The following is a 12,019-nucleotide window of genomic DNA, read 5'->3' as shown; positions in this document are numbered from 1 at the left end:
ACCTGCTCTTGGCTCTTCCTCCTCACCTGTGCCATCATCTGCCTGTCTCAGATTTGGCCATCTATTACTAGGGCCCAGCCTCCAGCCCAGAACACAGAAACCAGTCACCTATTGCTTGGGTTTCCAGTCTCCCTCCTGGCCCTGATTTGAATCAAACAACTATCTTCAAAAAGACATTTGCTTTTCTTAACAGAGGAGGTCAACACACCCTCACTGGAGCCTACACACTATTTTCTAAGCTGCTTCTTTCTGAACACCTTATCAATACTCCCACCTGCCCCTACAACCCACAACAGATCCTCAGAACAGCGCAAACAACAAACAGCACAGGATGGTTTTGTGAAGCTTCCTGCTTGCAGTCCACACAGCTGTGTCGATACCAGCAAGCTTATCCCACCTGCCAGCTGAGGAATAGCCAGCCTCTACCCCTGTGCTCAGGTGAGACCCCACCTGCAGAGCTGCCTCCAGCCCTGGGCTCCAGCAGCACAAGGACGTGGAGCTGCTGCAGCCAGTGCAGAGGAGGCACGGAGATGCTGCAGGGCTGGAGCCCCTCTGCTCTGGAGCCAGGCTGGCAGAGCTGGGGGTGCTCAGCTGCACAAGAGAAGCTCCAGGGAGAGCTCAGAGCCCCTGCCAGGGCCTGAAGGGGCTCCAGGAGAGCTGCACAGGGACTGGGGACAAGGCATGCAGGGACAGGACACAGGCAATGGCTCCCAGTGCCAGAGGGCAGAGCTGGATGGGATATTGGGAAGGAATTGCTGGTGGGAGGGTGGGCAGGCCCTGGCACAGGGTGCCCAGAGCAGCTGTGGCTGCCCCTGCATCCCTGGCAGTGCCCAAGGCCAGGCTGGACAGGGCTTGGAACAACCTGGGAAGGTGTCCCTGTACATGGAATATTGAAGTTCCTTCCCACCTAAACCACACCAGGATTCTATGATTCTCTGAATTCATTAAGTACTTCAGGATGTAATTACTCCACTGACTGACTAATCCACACAGGAATAGCATCCTAAAAACTCAACTGTTTTCTGTGTCTGTGTGCTTCATGCAACCATGAAGTTCCTACACTCACTACAGCTCACTAGCCGAAAACCAGCAGCCCCCATTAAACACACGCAAGTGACTTTCCATATTCCTAGGTCATACAGAAGATGTCATGCACAATGTTTACCTTTAGCCTCCAAACTCTCCTCATTAGCATCCTGACCAATGCTCTCATTTGGTTACGTTCTCTGACCTCCCTTCCAGCACATTAAAACACAGTTACTATAGCTCCCTCTTTTAATTAAAGTTCATCTCTTTTTTTGTTAAAATAATTAGCTAATCAAACCTATTGCTTCCAAGCTGACATTCGTCCTAATGCTTTAATCAATAGGTAGAGTTGTTCAGAGGGTAGCTAATATGGCTTGAGCAGACATAGGTGTGAGGACAGGTCCATCATGTGGCTGAATTTCTTAAAATAGGAGAAAAAAGAATACAAATGAATACAAGCAAGTCTAAACCCACGAGAGGTTACTGGAGTATTTCTAGGTGATGACCAACTTTGTGCTTCCCAGAACTTCCTTCATCACCATGCAAATATTCATTTTGGCTGCCAAACTACTTTGTGTTTTAAAGCAAAGCATGTATGCTTTGGAATTCCCTCAGCAGATCAAAATTGCTTTTAGGGTTTGAGTATCAGATTTGGGATCAGAGAGGAAAGATTAGGGGGCTTGGGAGCTTCATATTCTTTTTATCTATTCTTCTTCCCTTTAGAGAGAAACAGAGCTATGCTGGCTTCCAGGGTAGGAGAATAATTAAGCCAAATTTAATGCACTTGTTTTTCACACAGAACATGGGACACTGAATGCCTGGTATCACTCAGAGTGGCAGATGATTTATTGGCTTCCTTGCTGAGCAGCAGTGTCTGAAAGCCCCGTGGAGAGCAGAGCAGGCAGTGTGTCCTCCCTGGTATTCAGCAGCCCTGCCATGAAAGGCAAGCTGGCAGTGGTCCTGCACAGAGATGGTGTCACCATCCATCCATCACCCACACCCACCTCTCCCAACACCACCCAGGCGAGCAGGGCATCCTCCAGCAGAGCCAGCAGCACAAGCTGAGCTGCTTCCCCTCCTGGGAGAGCCCATGACATCATATTCCATCATTTTTTTACAGTATGACCAGGCCATCCCTCGAAATTCCATTTGGCTGGCCCTTCCTCCACAGATGTCTGTACGGGCAAGGAGCAGAAGGAGACCTGGAGCTGCCACAGGTCTGGCAGCACGGCCTGCTCACTGCTTCACTCTCCTCCTGGCACAGGGAAAAGTCCTGCTGAGGGCTCATCCTTCGCCCCTGCTGGAACGTGCGGCGAGGAGGTGGGAATGCTCTTGCTGAATGAAGTGAGAGTAACTAGAGGTGCTCAAGGAAAAAACTCGGCAAAGGCAGCAAGGGATGACTGTGCAAATCAGAGTGGGGGGAAAGGCTGAGTCATTTCCTCCCCCACAGCCCTAAATAGAGAAGAGCGTAAGGAAAATCATTCTCCGAGCTGACAAAAAAGGAAGAGAATCCCCGGTGTAAAAAAAAAAAAAAAAAAAAAAATCAAAGTGCACATAGTGACAGCAGAAGGGAAAGGGACAGAAAAGGCAGCCTCCTGCTGCAGCTGTAATGGGAACAAGAGCAGAGAGGGGCAGAGCATCATCCCCAGCTCCTCTGGGAACTGGAGGCTCACTAATCACTTTTAACAGCAGCTCCAGCTCCCAGGCAAGTTCATGGACCATGGCTGATGTTGAAAAGCCACTGCAATGCTGCCTCATCTTCTCCAGGTGATGCTGCCAGCCGTGACCTCAGTCCTGATGGGAAATGCAGTGAGCCTGGGAATTGTCCGAGCAAGCTTTTGGGGACAGAATATACCCACAACTTAGTGTGCAAAGACTGTCTGAGCTTGTAGGTGTCAACACATGGAACAACACTATCAAGAGCAACCATAGCATAACTTGATTATCCATCCCAGCAAACATGTGGCAAGGCTAAAATCAAGGCTGGAAACCCCTACTGAACTGCAGGATACTAGTACAGACAGGAGACTCTGGAGAGAGATCAGCCACCAGCTTTCCACGGCAAGCTCAGTGGTCATGGACAAGCACAAAATCTGGGGATAAGAGGAGGAGAGGAGAGGAGAGGAGAGGAGAGGAGAGGAGAGGAGAGGAGAGGAGAGGAGAGGAGAGGAGAGGAGAGGAGAGGAGAGGAGAGGAGAGGAGAGGAGAGGAGAGGAGAGGAGAGGAGAGGAGAGGAGAGGAGAGGAGAGGAGAGGAGAGGAGAGGAGAGGAGAGGAGAGGAGAGGAGAGGAGAGGAGAGGAGAGGAGAGGAGAGGAGAGGAGAGGAGAGGAGAGGAGAGGAGAGGAGAGGAGAGGAGAGGAGAGGAGAGGAGAGGAGAGGAGAGGAGAGGAGAGGAGAGGAGAGGAGAGGAGAGGAGAGGAGAGGAGAGGAGAGGAGAGGAGAGGAGAGGAGAGGAGAGGAGAGGAGAGGAGAGGAGAGGAGAGGAACCTTTAAAAGTTATCTATCATCATCCCAACACACCTTTCCTGGCAGCATCCCTACAGCCAGCTCCTCCTTCCCTGTGTTCAAAATGGTTTGGGTTATTTCCTTAAATAAATTGTAGTGAATTACTAAAGTAATTTACTTAAGAATTAACCGACCTGCTTGCACCTAGACAGATATTATTTAAGTTCACGACTGATGCAGCCTCTCCTTGCAGACAAGAAGGAATTTACATTTCCCTTTTCCACCTTCTTTCTTACAGCCTGTAAGTTCTGATCTCCAAGATCTCCTCTGTCAAATTTGGCTGATACTAGTCCCTGGGTTAAAAAAGGTTCTGGAGGAATAGCAAGTGACAGTCAGTCTGAGTGCATAAGCCTTATTTCATTGGGGAAAAAAAAAAAAAAAGCAGCACAAAAACAGGGGAGAAGCTTCAAAGTGACTGCAGTCGATAAATGAATCTTTCACCCTATGTGACAAAAATATATCCATCAAAAAAATGTGAAGCAAGTGCTTTTTCTCAGAATCAATTTTGAGAAAAACAATGTGTGCTCTGCAGATGCTCCAAAATGCAGGAGCGGGGGGAGGACCAGTGCCCCGAGGTGAATCTTGGCACTGAAGGCATTCTGGCAGGGAGGGATGCTGCAGCTCTGCTGACAACCAAGCACTCCACAGGGCTGTGATGTCCTGCCCATGACTGATGCAGCTCTGACCACCTGCAAAAGCAGGAAAAACGCTCATCTAACTGTGCCTGGCTGGCACTGGGATGGACAGAGCAGGGATGCAGGGAGAGACAGAAAACTCAGCATCCACCACAAGAGCTTTCCAGAAGTGTGTGTTTCATTGCAGAGCTGCTGTCAGGGTGTGAGAAACTGCTGATCTCAAAAGAAGGGGGAAAAGCTGGGAGAGAAAACCATCCAGAGCACCAGCACAGCCCTTCACCCACACTCGTGGCCTCCTCTTCCTTTAGAGGCCTCTGCAGACATCCCAATCAGGACAGACATCCCAACCAGGACCCTGAAAACTTCATCTGATTCATCTACTCACTCACAAAGATGAAACATGCACGTGGCAAGGCAAATACAGAAATCATTTCCCAAAGCATTCCCCGAGTCTCCACATCCTCCTATAAAACCTCCTGCTGCAAAAATTACTGCTGCAAGTTTCAGGATCATCAGCCCAGCTTCCTGAGCCAAAGAAAAATACAATCAAAGACGCCTCCAAGGTGATCGTCTGGCTGGGAAGACACATTCCTTGGATCAACGATATGCCCTGATTTAAGGGAATACAATTCCTGTGGGTTCAGGCATACACTCCTCTCTCCTCTCTCTGTGCAAAGCAAACACCTTCTTAAACATAAAACATTGTTATTAACCTCCAGCTGACAATCACAGTACAACCACAACCCTTCCTGCTTCCTTTTCTTCCCTTGCCCAGACACACAGCATGGTATTTCTGATGACATGTTATTAAATGCTCCCTGGCTTCACTGCAGTTGCACACGGCGCCCAGGAGTCCTCCAGCCCCAGGGGATTTGGGATTTGCTTCTGGATGGGCAACACAGGGAAATGCAGCACCCAAAACCAAACCAGCATTTTAGCCTGGAGAAAAGGAGCCTCAGAAGGGACATTCTCACTCTCTACAATTCCCTGACAGCCAGGTGGGGTGAGACTTTTCTTCTAGGTAACAAGTGACATGATGAGAGGAAACGGCTGAAGCTGCACCAGGGAAAGTTGAGATTGGGTACTGGGAAAAAAATTCTCCTCTGAAAGGGTTGTCAGGCACTGGCACAAGGTGCCCAGGGCAGTGGTGGACTCTCCATGCCTGAAAGTGGTCAAAAAGCATGTGGACGTGACACTTGAGGATGTGGTTTAGATGTGAACACTGTGCTGGTACTGGATTTGGTGCTTTTAGAAGTATCTTCCAAACTTAATGATTCTGATCCCATGATTTGCAGACTACTGCTTTGGGCTGGCTGGCTGGCTGGTCCTAGACTACACCACACTCCTGCCAATGACTGGAGCACACACCTCCATGCAGGATGAAAAAATCCTTTAAAATTCACTCCAGGTTGACTCCTGCAAGATCCCGGACTAACAAACACTAAGGAGTGTTTCCACAGACAGTGACATCCTTCAAGGCCACCTGCAAAAGCTGGTAGCCCCAAAATGACATGCCCATGGAGCACGTGTGAGAAGGAGCAGCTCACAGCCACAGGTGAGCCCAGCTCTGTAAAGCTGCCCCAGCCCCAATCCCACCCAAGGCTGTCCCACCCAAAAACTGCTCCATGTTGCTCACAAAGCTTTGGCTTCACAAGAGAGGTGCTCAATGCTGGTGACAGCCAAGACATCTGAAACATCTGCAGTGCATTTCTGTTGTAGCTCAAAAGCACTGTGGTAGCACAGACAGACTTATGAGATTTAATCAAATTATGTGAAACACTCAGGGTTGCAACTGCTTATTTCACAGAAACACAAAATCACAGAATGGTTTGGGTTGGAAGGAACCTTAAAGGAAGGAACCATCTGGTTCCACTACCTGCCAAGAGCAGGGACACCTTCCATTGTCCCAGGTCGCTCCAAGCCCCATCCAGCTTAGCCTTGGACACTTCCAGGGATCCAAGAGCAGATGCAGCTTCTCTGGGAAACCTGTGCCAGCGCCTGAGCACCCTCACAGGGAATAACTTTCTCCTAACATCCAAATTTACCATCTTTCAGCTTAAAGCCATTCCCCCTGGCCCTATCACTGCTCGACCTTGCAGCAGACCCTCTCAACACCAATTTGGGGGTGCATGGGGTGTGATCCCCAACATGGGGCACAGCAGAGCTGATGTCACAGATCTGGGCTGCTGCAGTGTGACACCCTCCTGTGCCACCCCTCCCATGCCAACCCAACTACTTGCATCCCAAGCTAGAAGCTCCCCAACACCACTGGAAACAGCTCAGTTGTGAACACCAGCTTCTCCCAAGGTGCTGGTGAATGCCAGCCAAGCTACACAGCTCCTCCAGGATTTCACAAGTTCAAAAGCATTTTTCAGAATTAATTATAAACCCAGCTAGCAGCTCCATGTTGCAGGTGCCTGGGCAAGCAAGCTGGTAGCAGCTGTGTGTCTCCCAGCAGCTTCTGCTCTGGTGCAGGGTAGGCTCTGGTGGTGGTGAAGCCTCTCCAGGGTGGAACAGCCTGTACAAACCAGTCTCTGAGCTGAGCCTGCTCCAGAGGGAGGGAGAAGTTGGGTTGTTGTGTGTGGTTTTTTTGGTTTTTTTTTTTTGTTTTGTTTTGTTTTCTTTTCTTTTTTTTAAATTAAGGCCAATTGCAGTGGATTGACCCTGGCTGGAATCCAGGCAATCACCCAAGCAGCTCTCTCACTCCCCTCCACAGCTGGACAGGGGAGAGAAAATGGAGCAAAAGGGTCACGAGTTGAGACAAGGACCATGAGAGATCCCTCACCAAATACCATCGTGTCCAAAACAGAGTTGAATTTTTAATATTAATTGAATGTTTAAACAGCACAATCAGAGCAGGATAATGAGAAATAAAATAAATCTTAGAAACACCTTCCCCTCATCCCTCCCTCCTTCCCAGCTCTACTTCTTCCCAGTGGTGCAGGGAAATGGGAATGAGGGTTATGACCAGTTCAGAACAAGATGTTCCTGCTACTGCTCAGGGAGAGGAATCAGAGTTCTTCCCCTGACACAGTGTGGGGTCCCTCCCACAGGAGACAGTTTTACATGGACTTCTCCAGTGTGAATCCATCCCATGGGCAACAATTGCCCATGAACTTCTGCAGCGTGGGTCACTCTTCCACGGGGTGCAGTCCTTCAAGGACAGGCTGCTCCAGCACGGGTCCCCCCATGGGGTCACAGGTCTTACCAGGACACCTGCCCCATCATGGGCTCCTGTTTCCACAGATCAGCATATCCCTGCCAGGACCCTGCTCCAGCACAGCCTCTCTCAGGCATCCCTCTGCTCTGGTGTGGGCTCTTCCAGGGGCTGCAGCTGCATCTCTGCATCCCCATGCCCTCCACTGCCTTCCCAACGGACGAATCTCACCTCTGCTATCTGGAGCAGCTCCTGCCCCTTCTCCTGGCCTGCCCTTGGTGTCTGCAGAGCTGTTCCTCTCACATCTTCTCACCCTGCTCTTTTCTAGCCACAATAACAACTGCCAGTGACTGGCAACCATTTTATCTTCTTCTTAAATCCATTATGGCAGAGACATCACCATCATTCCTGATGGCCTTGGTCTCTGTCCTGGAGCTGGCTGGCATCAGCTCTGCTGAATATGGGGGAAGCTCCTGGCAGCTTCTCACAGAAGCCACCCTGGTAGCCCCCCTTTTACTAAAACTTGGCCACACAAACCCAATACACTCAATTCTAACCACTGGTGATAAATAAGAAGCTGTGGGAATCCTCAGGTCACCCAGGCACGATGGGTGACAGTGACACCAGGGGAGCGAGGACACCACACAGCCACCCACCCCTGCTCTCCATCCCAGGGACAGCCCCACCACATCCATGTTACCCCAGCCACATCCCTTCCCATCCATCTGGAAATGCAGGTGTTTTCCTCCACCACCACCCCCTGCAAGGATGCAACCACGCTGGGGAAGGAGATGAAGCTGAGCCAGCTGCCACAGAGGAGACGCCCTGGATAAGAGTCTGCACGTTATGAAATACACCTGCAGCAGGTTCCTGGCCGACAGGTGTAGCAGGATTTGGTGCTGCAGAGATAGCAGAGGCAGAAGTTTGGTTCTGTCATCACAGAAACCAAGTTCTTCTTCTTCTGGACCATGCCTGGGGGGACAGGGAGGCTGAGGGTTGTTTCTGCAGGACAGGAGATGGGAGCAGTGTCCTTTCTAGAGTGAGAACAAGACTACTCCCAGCCAACCTGGGGTACCTAAAATCTCAGTTGCCCATAGACTGCCTGAGAGGACTCTCCAAGAGCTATCTCAAAGAAGAAAAATCCTAAATCTATTTATTTTCCCTCATAAATTTTCTGCAATCCATCCATGATAGAGACACCACCTCCCATTCCTGGCCACTGGTGAGGTATTTCTACATTTCAGAAGACAATGACAAAGCAAAATCCAGCAAGTCGAGAGTGACCATAGCACAGCTCAAGGCACACGTGAAAGAAACAAAACCTCTCATTTTAGCAGGGAAGCTTAAATGCACAAAAGTTTTAAGAACATCCAGTGTTGCTCCCATTTTAGTCTGATATGAGCAGGAAACACACTTCTCAGAGATGCAAGGCACCTATGTTGTAAGTGAATATATATATATATATATATATATATATATATATATAATATATATACATATATATATATACACACATATATATATATATATGCAAAAAAATGTAAATAAATAAATGAAAATAAAATAGCCAGGGTGTCAAACAAACAGAAGATGATTGGTTGGCTTACGGTAGCCCTTCATTTCAGATGACACAGTAATCTGCTAATTATCCCCAAGTGGCAGAACTGCCCCTTCTCCGAGGAGTTTCACAACAACATCCTAAGGCATTTATGGAGATTACTCAACCAGAAGCCTCAATGCCTCAAATCTTCTGTTGTCCTTTCCCCAACTTGATGCGACCCCAAAGAGCAGCAAACTGTCAACTCTGAAACTTAACGCTGGTGTAACATTAATGTCTTAACACTTCTGCCAAACCAAAGAACAGTTAAATCATTAATGATATTTAATTACTTCACCAAAACAGAAAGGAAAAGTGTTAAATGTGTCCCAAACAGCTCCTGAAAATGCAGTCACCAGCTTCCACAGTAAACAGAGGGTCTTGCTGTACTTTTAGCTACAGCTCCTCACAAACAAACGAACAGGACCCCAAAGACTCAACTGAGCAGCAAAAACATTAAATTAAATTAGGTCTGGGAGGGTTTTCTTGCTGCTTTGCAGAGACCTGTGGGCAAAATCTCAACCAGAGACAACGACCACAATTTCACACCTTTCCTGCCGGGAAAAGACCAAGCAGCAGCAAGGATGGCTGCAAGGAGAAACAGGAGAGAGAGACACAAAATGAGAAAGAAGGGGCAACACAGCAAAATTTGTCCTCACCAGCAAGTCAAGCAGAGTGAACTCAACCATGTACCCCCATGTGAGGATACTCCAGAGAGCAAAAAAAAAGGAGTATTATCCTTATTCACAATCAAGTGCTGAAGACGAGACTGCTGGAGATAAAATGCCCAGCACTCCACCATCTTCCCTTCCACAGTTTGGATCCAGGATTAAAATCCATCAAGGATGTTTCCACGCTTTGCATTCTCCTTTTCATGGCTCGCAGGTACCCTCCACAGATCATTCCCATCCCATCTGTGGATCAGGCTGACTCAGCTATGGGAACAAATGTGCTAAACCCAGTAAAGCCCCTCAGGTACCTCAGTCCTCTCCCAAACTGCATCAGAAAGGCAGAGCTGGTGTTCAGTTATCTCCACAAACAGTCTCATTCAGCTTGGTGCTGGACCTCATCCCCCAGCTCTCACCTGAGACAAGTCACTTCCCTGCATCACCTTCACCTGCAGCAGAATCCAACTGCTGCTCCTCTGCTTTAAAAGCAGTCTGAGATCTTTTAAATGATAATTAAAAAATGCACAGCCTGAGCTTCCCAAAACAGCCACTGCTCATCTGTGCCAAAGATAACACAGTGCAGTGCAACCACAGCCTACAAATCTTACCCAAGGCTTGAGGGGATAAAATGCAGCACAAGGTTTTGCTCTTGGACCTTGGGTTCAGCAAAGGCAGAGCAAAGCCTTTATGATTCTCAGAGGGAAAAATTATGTTGGTGGATACAATAAAATGGCTTTTTCCACTCACTGGAGACAAAGTGTGAATATTTGCTTGTCAGGGTCACATAAATCATAGACAGAGTGGGAGGTTTCTTTCTCCATCCCTTGTGGCACTCCCCTGGCAGAATCTGGATGCTCAGAGGATGGTCCACAGTAAAAAGCCTTCTTAGGTTTTGCAGAGAAGGGACTAATAAATGATCTGGTCTTATTCTGGCATCTTTGCATTGAAAGAAATAACCTGGAAGCTCAAACTATCTTCTATTTTTCCCCAGATCTCTTCATTTTCTGCTAACAAGGCTGTGATTTCAGGCTTCATCCCATACCTGCCTGAGTGGTGGAGAAAGCAGCGTGGATTATTGGAGAAGGAACGTGGAAATGGGTCCATTTGAGAGAAGCACCCACGTTCTGGGACAGTGGGAAACAGCATCTGCCCCTTTCCAATCTAATAGAATTGCAGCTCCACACACTGTGGGATCTCACTGGTGGGAATCTCACCCTCTGCAGAGCAGCCTGACCCAGGGAACGGCCCCAGAGGTGAACCTTAGTCTCATGCTATGGAAAAACAACTCGAAGGACTGAGTTTTGAGGCGCGGGGAGGCCAGTGACACCCAACAACTGTGCCCCCATCGCTCAGCATTGCTGGGGGCAGCTGCCGCAAAAAAAACCACCCCACGACTGCCGGCTGCTCCGCTGCCACAGCATCTGTTGTCCCCTACTGTCACCCACCACGGCCCCCGACACCACGTGCAGCCAGAGTGACTCTGCAGGAAAACGATAACCACGAAACGACAACAAAACCGGGTCTCCGGCCAGCCCTCGCTCGCTACAGCCGAACCCAGCCCGGGGGCCGCAGCTCCGGCGGGGTGGGCGCTGCTCCAGCCGGGACCACCCGGCACCGCACGGGGCCGCGTTCCCCTCAGCGGGGACGCTCCGCTGGCACCTTTGTGCCGCCGGCTCTGCCGCACCGGGGCCGGCGATGGCCGCGGCTCCTTCTGCCCGCGGGGGGCTCGCCGCGGGCGGGGCCGGCTGGGGGGCAGCCCTGCCCTCCGCCAGCCGAACCGGGAAGCTTCCAGCGGCGCGGAGCACACCCGAACGCAGCCCCGGAGCTCGCCGCATCCCGGGGGGGGCCCCACGGCCACGGACGGGCTGTCACCGGGCGGGGGGGACACCCGCGGGGCGAGGCCGCCGCGACACCGCCAGCGCCCGGACCTGCCAGAAACCGGCTCCATCGGCGGCACGACCCCCGCTCCCTCGCGGGGGTTCGCGTCTTTCCAAGGGAGACAAAAGCCTCGGGATGCGCTCCCCCCGCTGCCCCCCTTCGCTCCCCCCCGGCCGCTGCTGTGTCACGTCCCCCCCGCGCCGCGCTTACCGTGCGGGGCCGGGCGCGGTCAGTGCCCCGCTGAGGGGGTCATGGGCGCGGCGAGGGGCGCGGGGGGCGCGGGGGGCTCCGGGGGCGCCGCCCGGGAGGACGCTCCGGCTGCGGCTCGGGCTCGGCAGAGGGACGGGCCGGGGCGGCGGGCAGTGACGCGCCGGGCCCCGCCCGCGGCCCGCGCCGGCCCTGACGGGAGATGTAGTGCGGGGCTGCGGCCTGCCCGCGGCGGGGGGGCCGCACGGCGGGGATGGAGCTGGGGCAGCCCGGGAGCCGCACCTCGGGCCTCTGACAGGAACACACAACCCCGGGGGGTGCGGCAGGGAGCCCCAGAATCTGACA

At 51.2% G+C, this 12,019-nt stretch overlaps 1 protein-coding gene across 2 annotated transcripts in view; it reads right to left on the bottom strand.

Annotated features, from left to right (window-relative positions):
* CTIF (cap binding complex dependent translation initiation factor) overlaps window positions 1-11,805 on the bottom strand; it is a 144,648-nt gene extending 132,843 nt beyond the window's left edge. For both annotated transcript variants that reach the window (XM_056514025.1, XM_056514026.1), the window contains exon 1: window positions 11,678-11,805. The gene's annotated coding sequence lies outside the window, so the exon portion shown is untranslated. The remainder of the gene's footprint in view (window positions 1-11,677) is intronic.
* Between the last annotated feature and the right edge of the window lie 214 nt (window positions 11,806-12,019).

The sequence above is a fragment of the Oenanthe melanoleuca genome, chromosome Z, assembly GCF_029582105.1.
Source record: "Oenanthe melanoleuca isolate GR-GAL-2019-014 chromosome Z, OMel1.0, whole genome shotgun sequence".
NCBI classification, from domain to species: domain Eukaryota; kingdom Metazoa; phylum Chordata; class Aves; order Passeriformes; family Muscicapidae; genus Oenanthe; species Oenanthe melanoleuca.
The sequence above is the reverse complement of the archived record's forward strand: the minus strand, read 5'-3'. Positions and strand labels throughout refer to the sequence as shown.